Genomic DNA, 15,719 nt, shown 5'->3' with positions numbered 1-15,719 from the left:
GGTCAACATGGCTTGATAGTATTCCTGTGCTACAGCTCCAGCACCCCCATGCCTCAAGGTTTCCTCAACTGCAAGGACCAATGGCTGCTGGTGCCAATAATATGGTAAACTTCAAGATGTCTGTTGAGTGGTTTTATTCAAAGCAGATTAAACAGTGCAAAGAGTAAATGTTATACCCTCAGTGACAACAACACGTTTCCCTGGCGATGGAACACTTGATCCCTTTATGTGCTGACTTCAGGTGACAAAAGAAGGGCGATGCTATATTTGTAGGCACATCGCTAAACTAAAGGATTACAGGGGCATGGTCCAAGTTTGGATAGACACATGATGTGACTGAGGTCGATAAGGCGGGGGTGAAAAGGACACAGCGCACAGATGCAAAAGATATAAGACAGCAGATAGACAGGGCAACTTACTCTCATGAGTCAGGGACTGTCTGTATATTATTATAGAGACATGGGGGATTTCGGACATCACTTGATTGGCTAGACATGGAGCCCAACAGAATCAACCATCACGTTTGGCTGCAGAGGGCGCCGTTGCTCGGTAAAAGTTACACAGTGTTGCTTTAACTCAGACATTATTACATTGAATAGTTTCCTTGATCCTGATAACTTTCTAAGTCATCCACTGCTTAGTTACACTCAAAAACATAGTTTGTCTTTATTTTACAGGGCTTTGGCTATCCGTATACTATGTGTATTTGTGGTGTAAGTATTTGAAAGATAGAGAGAAAGAGTTAGATTCTGCTTACAGGCCATTTTGTGAGCACACATCCACACTTCTTAAATCAACTTTTCATCACTGCTATGATTTATTGCACCAGATTATCCCCATGTAGCAGTGCAGACCCCAGCAAACAGCCACACACAAAAAAATGCCGATACATCTTGACTTACTCTAGTGGAAGCTCTATTTGGAAGCCTGTTCAACCTTCGTTAAGCAAGAGGACACGTTTTCAAACGTGAAGTCGAGCTTCTTTGTTTCCCTGTTCAACCTGTCCTTCATTCAGCCTGATTGATTTTCTGTGTTTAAACAGGGAGATGGAGACACAAGACACAGACAGACAGAAAACAGAAACAGTCAAACGGGATTCAGAGCAGTCTCAACAGTGGACGACAAGAAAGGGACCAGGGAGCATTTTGCTTCAGGTCGGTTTTAAATAATGAATCCTCCTCATTTGGAGCTTCCCTGGTCTCAGACAAAGGATCAAATGTGCTCCTGCAGCCAGGAAAAAGGCTGTCGCTGAGGGATCCAGGTGTCAGGTCTTAACCCCGCCTGGCCTCAGGGATGTCATTACAGCAGAATGCACGAGGATTCAGATGAATCCTCTCCCATGATGAATATTTACTCCATCGTGACGTGCTTCCAGTGGAACTTTAAAATCTTGGACTTGCTCAAAACAATGTGATTCTCCCTGAGAAGTTGTCCTATCCGCACTTTCAAGGACAACAGGATGCTTTTTACAGCTTGTTGACCTTTCACATCAGGGAAAGCATTAGCATAACCAGTAATATCAATATCAATCAATAATGACTGAATTCCCATAGGGTTACAGACTCCTGATATAGCTAAAAGGGACAATTCTATTACTTGGAGCCTCAATTTATGTTCTGAATTAATCCCTTTTTTTTGCCCATAATGTATTTTACCTGAAAAAGGCTCAGTCAAAATATTAAATAATCCCCACTTCATTAGTAAACCAATAACAAAGACTCAGTAATATATATAATATGGAACTCTTTGCATCAGAAATCACTCTCATCATCTGAGTCACAGTCGACATACGGACATGAGACCCAAGATTCGGTGTGATCGATACTTTCTGGAGATGTAATTATCTCCTGTGTCCATTGTGAATAAGCTAATCTGCTTGGAAATCAAAGAAAAAAGATGCCTGAGAATCATCAAGTTTGCTTATCTGCATAATCCAGTGATCGTAGTCTGTACCTCCAACGACACAATGCAAACAGGAGCTGCTCAAAGCCAATTCTGCTGGACTTTTATCAATCTCTTGAATTTGACATGAAGCAAATCAATACAAGCTATGAAATGTTCTGAAAGTGGTACAGAGGCCCTGGATACAAGATTGAAGTATGGTTATGGAACTTTGAAATGAACCATGGAGCATGAATTCAACACAGGGGACACTCCTGCATACCGTTTATACCTCTGTGGTGTTATTAGCCTTTTTCTTTGGAGTAATGAAGTGTAAACTCATCTCATATTTGTAGTGCTCTACTGAGGAACTGTTGTGCTATTCATGGAGTGTGGCAAGACAAATGGGATGTCACCATGGTGACTGGCTATGGTACAAACTTATGACAATATTATTTCCTTTTATAAAGAAATGTAATTAAGTTTTTGGTAGGTTAGGTTCCTCAGAGGTGCTTTAAATCAGCATGTGAGTGAAACTATGCCTATTGCTTCCTGTGGATCTCGCTGCCATTTGAAAATAATAGTGCAGTGCTGCAATGGCATAACTGAGTTAGGTGTAAGAAATTAAGAGGAACATAAATGGAAGATGAGTTTAGAAGTTTATAATTGAATTTGTAACTGGATATAGACAACCATGATGTAAGTAATATCACAGTCATGATAAACGCTGAGTCACTCTATCCACAAACGTTTGGTCAGTGGATTGGGAGAGAAGAGGTGACCGGCCACTACAAATGTTAACTGTCAGAGCGACTCTACTTTCGCTCAGTAAATGGAACTCAGCTGATCTTAAAAGCATATTGCTCCTTCTACAAGGTCAGTGTCCGTGCAGAGCACCAGCCGGCACACGGAAAAATGATGGCACTGCAGTTCTATTTACTGCAGTTATGAGACGCAGTAATAATTCACATTGATTGACCCTGCTGCAGCGAGAATCCTCATACTTCAACACACAAACTGTACAAAAGAGACAAACAGAACCTGTTCAGATGCAAATTTTCTATCAAGGTTCTTGGCATTATTTACACGGAGCTGTGCATTTCCATTACAACTGGAGAACAGGGACATAAAGGGAAACAGCTGGAGGAGAAGACTGTGATAACACAAGCCAGCTGAAGGATGTAGAGGTGTTCAAGACAGTAGACAGTGATTAAACCTGAATTGAGCACAGGACTGAGTGTTCATATCAGGGTACAGCCTGCATACGTGTCGTAATGTACTCCTTGTGTAGGTTGCCAAACTGGGTGCAGATGCCAGACACTTTTTCCAGGGTCAGAGGATAAGTATTTACAACCATGTGGACCTGAGGACTATAAACACACACAGCTGCCCTAAGGGTCAGTCACATTGTTCAGCACACACAAACACACTAACACACAAACAATTCTTTAACAATCTTAATTCATATTCTGCTTAGCTTCACCTCTCAAATATAACCTGAGCTCATCCACCATATATACAGCGCGCCAGCCTTTCTATTATTCACCGACACAGAACTTCCATCTATTTTCCTTTTCATCCCACTGAATCTATTTTTTGCCTCCTTCATTCCTTCTGCATCCTTCTTTGTCATGACAGGACCGCAGAACAAAAAAAAAAAGGGTCGTCGACAATTCTCACATGTCCTCATCTTTCTATTAAAATGTAACTTATTCTCATCCTCCTATCATTCCTCTTCTCAGCCTTATCTCTGCTTCCCCAAGCTCCGAATCGTCAGAGCATTACACCTCAAGAAGTGCTTATGGGCATGTAGAAATTATGCATCAGGCATGAGAAACAGGGCTTAAAGTGCTAGTAAATGGTTCATATCACTTTAGCCACATGTCCATAAGAAATATTTTTTTGCTAAAAAAACTGCTACCTTCAGTGTTGGGTTGTCAGTCTGTTCCCATGCCATCACACCACAGAGGTTTTCCAGCAAGATTCATTACAGTCGTGACACAGTCGGCTGGGTTCATACAGCAGTGTTTATACCCCTACTGTAAAACTAGATTACCAACTGGGCAAATTTAACAGCTCCCCGTTGGCCCCCAAAGACACAAGGTATTGGATTACTATAATATACTATATAGTACACTATATATCATTCAGTGTCCATGAATTGTATGTAATTTTGTCAAGATTTTGTACCACAAACTACAAAATCAAGTATGACAGGTCCTGCTTAAGTTCCTAATACGATTCTTTCTTGTAAAATATTTGTTTGAACATTTTTTCAACCAACTCTGGCAACACAGTGTATCATTGATCGCACAAGCAGCACAAGTCTCAGCAGAAAGACAATGAAATAATCTTAAAGAGACACAAAACGACCACAAGGAGATACTGTAGCGATACAAAGTAGAGATACAAATAAAACGCATAAACCAAGAAAAGAGATACATATTCAAAACATTTTGGCAAAATCACTAGGACATTAAATGTAAATTTGGTATTTGATTGTTTTTCACATATTCAACTTTGGAATAAACATTTAAATGGAAGCTGATGAGTAATGGCAGCATGAGGAAGTCTCACAAGATAATGTACCCATCAGCGCCAGCTGTTGTTTGTTTCCGTTACTAATCAGTGTATTTAAACATGCTAACAACCTTAACATGTTGGACGTGGGAAACGTGCTAAACATCAGCATGTGCCCTGTAATCAGCATTAAGCTCAAAGGAACAAACCGTGCCAGTGTGCAGCATCAGAGACGCGAGCATGTGACCCCTAGTGTTGTTGAAATATGTATGTTGATGAATGCTTAAGAAACAATCGTGCTTAAAATGGAATTGTAATTAATAACTGTTTTTACTGCAAATAAATAGTTCTGTTTGTAGCTACAATAACCATCAAAAACAGTCTAATAACAGGATAACAAACAGCCTATTGAGGTGCCTGAAAAACCTTTCTTCTAAATTCTTGTTTTGTCACTGAACCACCTGCATTGGTTAACTTAGTCTTATTTGTACACATTGCATTTTAATTCAGCAAGGAAATACCTCACTGTAGCAAATAAATATATATTCTGGAAACTAAATGCAGACTGCAGCCACCAGTCATAAAGTCAAGATTTATTGAGGAGGAGCTGAAGGTCTTGGCAGACGAAGGCTGATGGCTAAGAGGGAATGGCGGTTTGCAGGATGGAGCCAAGTGAAGCTGAGCTATGAGCCGGACTGGATGACTGGCCAGTCAGCGGGGGAATGAGCAGAGCAGGGAACAAAGCCTAAGGCCGACTAATGAGGCTGGAAGTTGAGTCGTAAATGTGTGACTTTTAATATTGGAAATTCTTAGTTTTTTCTTCCTTATCCTTCCCGGCCTTTGGAAGCATTGGAAGTACATAAATGATTTCCAATGCTTCTAAAAGGATTAATGAGGATCAAACTTTTAGTTTTTTTTACCAGAAATGCGTTCCTGAGTCTTTACGTCGGACACATACTATGCACTAGAATGGCTGCAACTGATAGAAAAAAGACCAAACTTAAGAAAAACGAATTATTTTACCTAACTTTACATATAGTTGAGACAAATAACTCAAGATATCTGACACAAAAATCCACACAGTGTTCTGGCACAGGACTTTGTTGATGTCTAGCTGCCTGGGCGAGTTACAGAACTGCCATGTGTTGCCTGCACTGTAACTGATGGGAAGTTGGGGGCGACATGACACATTGTCAGCAGACAGGGTGGGAGGGAGGTTGGATAAGTAGGGGCCCAATATTTTTCTTTTGACTGCCATCTGATCCATCAAGAGGTCACTAGGGAAGGTGTTTGTGCTGGGACTACAATGAGCTACAAACTGAATGTATAGAGTTCAAACAATTCAGGTATAGGCCACTGAATAAACCACATGCAAAGTAAGGAGATGCAGGACATTGCAGTGTTACATCTTAGGTATCATTTAAATGTCAAACGTGCAGCTCTTGTCACAAAACGCTGGAGTGCTCATACCAAAAAAAGGAAAAGTGAAAGTAAAAAGCTCTCACCCGCTGGAGGTTCCTATCATCACTTCCCTGGCTGCCTTTTTTTGCTAAACTCTGCACAAACTCATTAAATCTTACCGCATTTGAGCTGTCTCATGGGAATAGGGGAAAGAAAAGTAAATGTTCCGCCTTTCATCAGCTGAAGACATTTCTAAGCGCAGGTTGGAACATTAACGTTAACCCAGGTAAGATAAAAGTACACTCCATCAATCCCAGTCTATACAATCTTGTAGAACAGCATTGTGTGCGAGTCAAGGTGAGTATTGATCACAATGGGGAATGTCCCAGGCAATGTAGCCTATAGCTATTACAGACAAAGCCTCCTCATCACCTCTGACGGAGGGAGGACAGCAATTCCTGTTTCCAATTCCCAAAATGAGTCGAGTCAATGCAATCAGCTTTCAGATACATGGCTGGAAGATCAATATTCCCTTTACCGTCATGACAGATAGGAAACAGGGTGACCTTTAGAGAGGTGACCCCTCTCAGTCCAACGGGCCACTGCGAGCTCTTTGTGAAATAGGCAATAAGAAGATAACCAACCTAATGAGTCCTCCGTCAATGTTTCTATAGCGTAAAGTCTGAAACAGGCTGTGACAGATGCGGATGGCTTGAAAGCAGCGCTGACATGTGCAGCTCGAGACATGGGATTAAAGCAATTATAATTAAAGATGAAGGGAATCATTTTTCATAGCCAGCTCTAATAGTGGTCAAAGCTTCCCTCATTTAATCTTAATGGACTTTATGGGGCAGGATTTGTGTGTCGCTACTTGTAGACACTTTACAAGTCTCTGTGATTTGATAGTCTGGATGATTAATGCCAACAATCTACCCTCTATGCTTCTTTGATCATATTTTAACTTTGATATTTAACTTTATAATGATTTGGAGGAGACTAAGAGCTTGCAGCCATAGGGTTAGGGCGAATCAACGCTGCTATGTTTACACATGCTGCGCCCCAGAGTTTTGGAGTGCTTAAGACTGAGGATTCTGGAAACGCTGCCAGCCCCATTTTAATTTGAAAACTCCAGGGTTGTGTTGAAGTCTGGATGGGCAAATACAATAAAAAAATAAGTTCAAAATCAGAGGGCGATGATGACTTTGTGGCTAGCCTTGTGTGTATAAGTCGTGACCCTTAGACTAACCTCCGAGACTTAGTTATGGGAAATATCAGCCTGGATGTGATGTAATAAGTAATAACATTTTTAAAAAATGTTGTTATTCATTTCCTACTCTTGTGTTTGTCTGTCTATGATAATACTATTCTGATTGTTACCCATTAATCATATTCCTCTGGGCTACTTGTAATCAAGACTGAAGCAGGAGATGGGTTTAGGTGGCCTACTCGTTAAATTGGTGATGAAAGGGTTTGCTTGCTACTTGTATGATGTCATACCATTTCAGCTCAATCAAAAATCTCCAACTTTACATTAAAAATTGCCCTTGAAAGAAGATGCTATCAAAGAAAAAATTATATTTGCAATATTGCTATCATCTTTGCTTGTAATGTTTGTGTCCACTAAAAGGATTCTTTATCAGAACTGATTTGGATGCACCTTTAAGACACAAACCATTCCTTCCTTCCTTCCTTCCTTCCTTCCTTCCTTCCTTCCTTCCTTCCTTCCTTCCTTCCTTCCTTCCTTCCTTCCTTCCTTCCTTCCTTCCTTCCTTCCTTCCTTCCTTCCTTCCTCCCACCAGTTAAAATAAAGACCATCAAAAATGACAGGTCACATCAAGTCTTGTTAAATAATTTATATTTTGAGTCTGAATTGATAAAACTCTTACGTCACAAGTGGACCGTTTCTGAATTCCAACAACTCAGTCATGTGATTTATCTTCAGCTCATCGCCTGACATCAGTTTCAGGTGCAGCGTAATTGTGGCAAATATTTAGATTCATAGGAGTGTTGCATGATGGATATGTGAAAAATAAGATTTAAAAATGTGTGAAACAATTAGTGAGCAATTAACAATTTTACAAATACTGAAGAATTTTTATTTTAGATTTACATTTTTAACTTTATAGATCTGATCATGTTTACACTTGAAATCCGTTTTACACAAATGGCAAAAAAAATATTTTGCATATTATTCTTTTTTGGTGTTGTTATTTTATGTGTGTGTACGTTACACATATTGATCAAAGACTTTTCTCTCTGCCTCCAGCTCCGAACATGTCTATAAGTGCTCGGTGCAGTAAAGTGCAGGTTGAAAGCATGGTGGGACACTAAGTGAATTCATCTTTGCAGATCTAATAGCTCTTACCTGTAGTAAATGTAAATATGGTATGCGGTTTAGATGCGCTGCTTTGTTTCTCTAGAATTGTCCCTTTAGTGTTGTGTTTTCCACAGCCCACAATAATTCCTATACACTGTAAGACTGCACTTAAAGATAAATGAAGACCACTGTATATATGGATGTACACAATGTTTTATTGAAGTCATTTGTCTATTCACTTGTATGAATAATTGACCTTCTGAAGCAGTGAGAAATATTATTCTAAAATCTCCATTTATTAAAAGCACCACTTCCTATGCTGAGTAATTTCCTCTCATTAGCTGAGAGGAAAGGGGAAACTACTTTCACATTTCTATCCAACACTGAAAATTCAAGATGTATTACTTTGTGTGTTTTTGAACATGCTACAGGCAATTGCGGTGACTCATCATACAGGCACGAATAACATGAATGTTTTTGATTACCCAGGTTAGTAAATGTGTTTCTTTTGTCCGGACACTGTTCGTGTGAGCTTTTTACTGTGTAGTTAATTTATGCCAGACTTCAAAATTGCCACTCATGGGAAAAGGCAATACAATTTAAACAATATCTTCAGCCGCTCTTATCCTCGTCAATTACTGGGTGACACTTGAACGGCAACATTTCAGGGTAATCTCAGTACTGAGAGTGTGGGAATATTCATCCTTTATATGTATGGTATAATTAAACTAGTCAAAGGAGAAATCGACTTGCTGCTGCGGTGAATGTTAAACCACAGCTCTATAAAACTGCTATACACGGACATATATACAGTATATCACTTGTTTTCCACATAAACTAAAAGCTAAAAATGCCTCCTTCCTACCATTTCCTGTGTCTGCTGGCTGCTTCCTCGCCTGACCCTGCGCCGCAGTAAACACGTGATGTTGTCAGCGTGCGTTGGGAGCTGAGGGCACTTTCACCAGGCCTGCCAGGCAGCCGTCACTGCAGACTTTTATTGAGGAAACATTTAGTAGCCATTTCAGATTATTCTCTTTTCCCCAAAAAAATCCACTGAGGGCAATAAAAGGCATGTGGATCCCATAAAACAAATAAAAAAGAGAAATCAAGGTGTAAGTTTTTAAATCGTTTCAAGAGCGATATACAGTATATTACACCATTTTCATGATCTGAGTTTTCCAATAGCTCACTTATTCCTTAACTATTTCAAACATACTGTGCTAAAGAGTCTCCAAGCCAGTGCAGAGCCAAGTTTGAAGTGGCCTATAGGAAGGAAAGGGAAACTGTGACTCTAAAACGATTGAGAAATGAAAAATAAACAATGTCAGCGCAGAATAGAATCATTTTAACCCGGATTTATACTTTTTATTATAGTCATCTCAATATTCCTCTATAATCTTTTTTTCATTGCATACAAGCTGTTACAGCATCATGCTCAAAGAATATAGTTGGATCTGAGCTTCTGTTCCTCTCAGTGTCTGTATTTCCACAGCAGGATGATATGAAATCAATCCCTGCTCTCTCTGTGATATTACAACTACTTTTTTATTTATCCTCTCGCAGCAGAGGATTTTCCAGCTGGTGGGTCGCCAACTTTGTGATGGCAGTAAAATCACGCTGTTATTCTTCCAGGCACAATAACTGTTTATATGTCATTATAATTAAAAGCTTGTTCTGTATATTGTTATTGGGAAAATAAAACAGCATTGGGATGTTTTCCTACTGGTTGGGTTGGATCAAACTTCATTCGGGCAGACTGCGATCGCTTTAGCAGAGAGACAAGGCTGAACAGCGACCTTCAGACTGACATATGAGCTTTACAGAGCCACTGCAGTCCTGCTGCATTTTCAGTTTGTATGAGACATTAGTCATTTTAGAAAATATAATCAAATATGTATTCATTAATACTGTGTATGTTCAATCCAATGAGTAAGAAGATAACAAGGCCACAAAAGGGGGTTGAATTACCTGCATTATATGCTTGGTAACATATGTGTTGTTATGCTATTCGGCCCAGTTTAGTCAATGGTGCATTTAAACGCTGCCTCTATCCTACAGGGTCCAAATGCTACAAGAATCTGTTTACTAGTTTCAGAAAAACAGATTTTTTATTTGCCATCCACAGCCCAAGTTGTTTACGAAGCAAATGCACTCACACCAAACTTTAATGGTAAATGGTCTGTATTAATGTAGCGCAGATGTCTGCCCTCTCCCGAGCCACAGCCCTATTATAAAGCTATAGTACATAAAACTTCTTCATTGCATTTCTCTGGGTTTGAACATTGGTTCAAAGAGGATGTTGCAATTTGTTTGCATTTTAACTCGTTGCTTTTTCCCGTTTTTGGTTTAACTTTTAGGGCAAACAACATGAGAAAAGAAAGACACATCACTAGCCAGCACGCCAGTCAGCAGTCAGCTGTTTTTTTCTTACACCATTTGTATTGGCATCTCATCATGAATCACCAGTTCTGTCTCTGAAGCTCAAGAAGATTATGGTACAAAAAAATGGTGGTGAAGGCAACAATTCAAGATAGATGTTTTGTTATTGTTTTCATTGCGAGACTCCTAACGGCCAAAAATCTCCATCAACACAACTTTCATTTTATAAAACATCTCTGACCAAATCAGAATACAGAAAATGACTATGAACTCTCAAACAGCAATGCCTGTTTAGTGCTTGGCGATAAAATCGACATCATTCATGTGTCAAATACCAGAGAACAGGCTGTGTCCAAGTAATATTGGGCGAGGCAGAAGTCTCTGAATGTGGTGCACTGATGCTAAATTTAGCTGTAAAATTACACCCGACAGTGTTAACCAAACGTAGAGAAACTGGGGTAAAGCCACGTTGTTGTTTCTGGCACAGGTGTCTTAAACAGAGCAATGTGCGAAGTACGCCGTGATGTCATTCCCTAATGTTCCTTTTAACATGTACACACAAATACACAGAAACCCTTTGAATGGTGTTTGTAAAACTCTCTGTTTAAGTGACTTAAAATGTCTTTGCATGTGGATGAGAGGCCAAAACGCAGAGAAAGCGGTTTGTTTTATTTTCCCATTTTAATTCGCATTGGTGTGGACAGGGTATACAAATCAAATGGTAATTCCTTACACTGCTCATTACTGACAAACAATGAGTGTAAAGGTGACTGGCTCCGATATAAAGCTAACTTTGGATGGTCAGTAAAATTCAAACTTGAGAGGTGCTTCTTGTTAAAGCACAATGTCTTGTTTCTATAACACATGCTCAATAAAAAGTAGAAGACATATTGACCAAACAAAAATCAATGTGAGAAACAGTCATTGTACTTTTGATGTTTATTAGTCACTGCAGTTACATGTGTCCGATTGAAACACGATTTCTGGCGTTGTCGGGTTTCAATCGAAGATCCATTTCATGTAACTCCACAAATCTAGATTTCTTGTGTCCGACTGAAGTCGGATAACCACCCCCAGATAAGTATATTGGATTTGGCTGTATATCGGACAACGCGCGCATGTAACTCTGGAAGCTAGACAACAACTGGAGATGACGTCTTTGCGCATGCTTGAGATCCTGCCTCCCCCCTCCCTCCCGCGCTGTATCACCACTAGCTGTAATGAAAACAGCGCCACCTATCGTAGCGGGGTATGAAATGCTTTCGGACAAGAGTCGGATTTCTCAGTGCCATGTACCCTGAGATAGAGCAGTTAACCCCGCATGGATAGAGAAACCGGGCTTCAGCCGAAATCGGGTTTATGCCATCATGTAAACGTAGTGAGTAAATGAACATAGCTACACTGTACTTTGCTGACCAACACTTGAAAAACAAAGGTTGTGACTGAAACACACACTTTGTGTTGGGCTGAGTTTGGCAGCGGTGTTGGTGATGAGTGTGTTGGAGACGCTCCCATTCTTTGCCCCTGTGAATTATGGGAGGTGTCACTCAGCACATTGTATTCCAAAGGCAGACAGTGGTAATATATGACTCTCTCTGCAAACAGCCTGGACATACACCACACTGTACTCAAAAGTGAAGCACTACCAATATAGCTGAAGCTCAGTACAAAGTTATGAACGGGTTCAGGTTTTTAATTCTCTTGTGGGATGAATTGGAATAAAAAATGTTGTTATAGAGGAAAATAAAATTGTCTCGATTGAATAGTTTATGAGGAACAAAATAGCAATACTCTTTTAGCACACGTACTTGCTTGGGTCTGTAATTGCTTCAACTCTCAATGGTCAAGTATAATTTAGCAAATTTCCGAATCACAATCAGTTTCAGATTCATAACATATTACAACGCTGCTAGAATGGACATTTCTTTTAGGATCCTATTTCACCCAACCCACTGTTTAACAAGCTGGTCACAAGCATTAGTTCAACTTTAACAGGCCACTTGAAATCCTTATTTCAATAAACCATGAAAACCAATTGTAGGAAAATCAAATAGTTCTCAGCACTGTAACATCTGGAAATATATCTTCTTTTTTTTTTAAGGTGAGAGAACCTGATATGTGTTCATTTTGTTGCTGGCGTGCTCCCTCCAAGCTGAGATTCTTTGTGAGAAAAAACAAATAAATATGAATCCGATGACAAGAGGAGCAACGATAGGAAATGGCGTTCTCCTGCTGCTTTCAATCAATCTGCCTTTTCAGTTAAAGGTGCACATGAACCACTGCACATCAGGGACTTCGGCAATCACAGGCAGTTTAGAACATTGCTAACCGACCACTAAATCTCTCAGGACTAAAATTTGCAAACTCTCATCGTCCAAAAATGTCCGTCAACAAACTATTTGCATGTTGCTACACTGCTCCGCTGCTCGACCTACCCTTGATGCTTCTGTTGTCCTGTTATATTTGTTACCTCTGCCAATGAGGATATGTTTCCCCCCTATCCATCTATTGTTGTTTTTTTTGGTCATAAGCAAGGTTACACAAAAACTGCAAATCAGATTTACACAAATTCGATGGAATGATGACATATGGGTCAAGGAAGGATCAGTTCAATTTTGGTGTGGATCCGTATCAGGGCGAGGACGTGGTTGTTTTTAAACATGTTTTCATCTTTTTCCAATGGAATGCTTTAAGGATTTGGTTAAAAATATAAGGAGTGTTGAGGGAACTAATATCTATGAGTGTGTGTAATTTGGTGCACCTTGACTTTAATGGGACTGTTGGGCCTGGTGGAGGCATGTCCTCTACTGAGTGCTGTTCTAGTTTTTGCTGGGTCTATTTTGGTCATATCTAGGTCTTTTTCTGTGTTATTTTGCTGACTGTCTGTGTTCTGCTCTGCATTTATTGTAATTGACATTTTACATTTCAATTATTGTATTAAACATGTTTCTTGATTTTAGCTCCGCCAAGCATACACCTGGCCTGTGCTTTTAGTTGAAACATCACTTTTTAGGCTGATTATGACATATTGATGTGTATTGATCTACAATTTCCCTGAGAAATACAAACTCAAAGTAAACTGCAGTAAACTTCCATTCTGGATTTATTTATGAACCAGATTGTACAAATATTTAGCTAGGTATTAGTTGAGCAGATGTTGGCATGTGAAGAGGAACTATCAATCCAATGTGTTGTGTGTCTCAGCTGGCTTATAACTATGTGGCATTTATATGGCTACGCTACCAAACACGGTGGAAAGTTAGTGGCAAGTGTGTGTGTGTGTGTGTGTGTGTGTGCGTCTCTGTGTGTGTGTGTGTGTGTGTGTGTGTCCTGTCACCCAACCCGCCCTTCATCCTTCACCCTACTCTTCTCCCTCCCTCTCCATCTGCTTCACTATGATTTAGTGCTTTAAGTTTATCTGCAAAGAATATGTGTGACCAACATCGAATATGTGAGATGTATGTGTGAGTTATGCAGACTGTCACACAAACATAAATTGACCCCAAAAAATGATATTGCAAAAAGTGGGACACCTGGTGATGATACATTGATGAGAAATATTTAAACTTGATTCAGGTTCCAAACAAGAGCCATCGATCAGTCCTTGAAGTTTAAAGAAACAGCGTTTTTTGAAAGTGTAACTCAGTCAGTGAAAAAACAAAATAAGAAAGAATCTTGTGGGAAGAAAGATCACATTATAATATCCTTGATGCGATATAAACAAAATAAATGAAGGAGAATATTTTAGTCATAGGGGACCTCTATAGCTCGCTTGATGAAATTCAAATAGAGGTAATACAATTGAGAGTGTAAAGCTATAAAAAAGGATTTGCTAAATAATTGCAAATTGTGATACTTTGCATGTAGAATGAAGCGCCGCATGAATAATGTATTTTCTTATCTTTGGAAATAGTAATGTTCTGAAATGATTACCAACAGGAAAATCATTCAACCAGATAGAAGGTGCAATTAAAAAAGTATGCATTGAGGTTAAGAGGTCATTTATGATCTGAGAAAAACCTATTTGCTAAAAATTCATTTTCTGGGAATTTAAAAAGAGGTTAATACTTACAATTTATTATTGTAAATATTTTCAAAATGTTTATCATGAATTAATAAGACCCAATAATGCAATCACTCGCTGCTGAGGTTCCACCTGTGTTGTATTTTTATTATGGAAAAAAAGAGTGAGAAAACACTGCTATTTCAATACCACTTATCTATAACTTGTAGCTACATATTCCAACCATTTATGCATGACTTGCCGGGGTTTTCTTTTTAAATCATTTAAACTTCTTACACACACTTCTTATTTGAACTCTCTCACACTCTGAACACTCTTGTTAACGGCTGACTAAATTGAAGTTGATGTGCAACATTCAGACACTCAGAATCCTCATTGCAAAGCTTTTACTGTAATGAAACATTTAACCAGTACATTTCAAGAACTCATTAGATATTTACACTTGAAAAAAAATTTGCTTTGTTGCAGCCTATTCTATTAAAATTGACAGATCTGCCATTGTTTTTTCCTAAATTAAAATATGATTCCTCAAACTATATTTTGTCACAGGCCTATCATGTAATCTTTTTGTTGGATGATATATTGTCTCAGAAATTATAGCAAGAAAGTATTATCTCTTTAAGACAATTTTATGTCACAGATATAATGTTAATATAATAGCAAAATAATGCAAGTACAGCCTTTTAAAGAGCAATGACATTTTTATTCTTAAGAATATTCAGTCGGACATTTGAAATGGAATAAGAAATATTTAAATATCCTGAATAAATAAAACGTTTACCAGCTCAGTAAACAGGATGAAAGGACACTCCGGCAGCCATAATCCTTAAGCAGTGGCAGTAATAATGATTTTGAGTCACATATATTTATACAAAACGCTTTTTTAAATATTTAGTATATAATTTTTCTTCAAAACCACATTTTGTCATACTAGTTACAGGCAGACAGCATAAGCACACAACAGCTAAGACTTTGTTTTTGGTGTTTTGAAACACACACATATATATATATATATATATATAACAACACTACAACTGATGCAATTTTGATATGAAAGAAATTGTCATTTTTCAGCCCCTTACTCTTGTGGGCCTCAAAGAAGACTATTCAGTTAAAACCCTGAAAAGTCAATAAGTGGAGCTTCAATCAACGTATACATTGTAATATGTGCCAGTATGAATGCAGATAAAAGATATA

This window comes from Limanda limanda, chromosome 21 (assembly GCF_963576545.1).
Source record: "Limanda limanda chromosome 21, fLimLim1.1, whole genome shotgun sequence".
NCBI lineage: Eukaryota > Metazoa > Chordata > Actinopteri > Pleuronectiformes > Pleuronectidae > Limanda > Limanda limanda.
Note: the sequence above shows the minus strand (reverse complement) of the source record.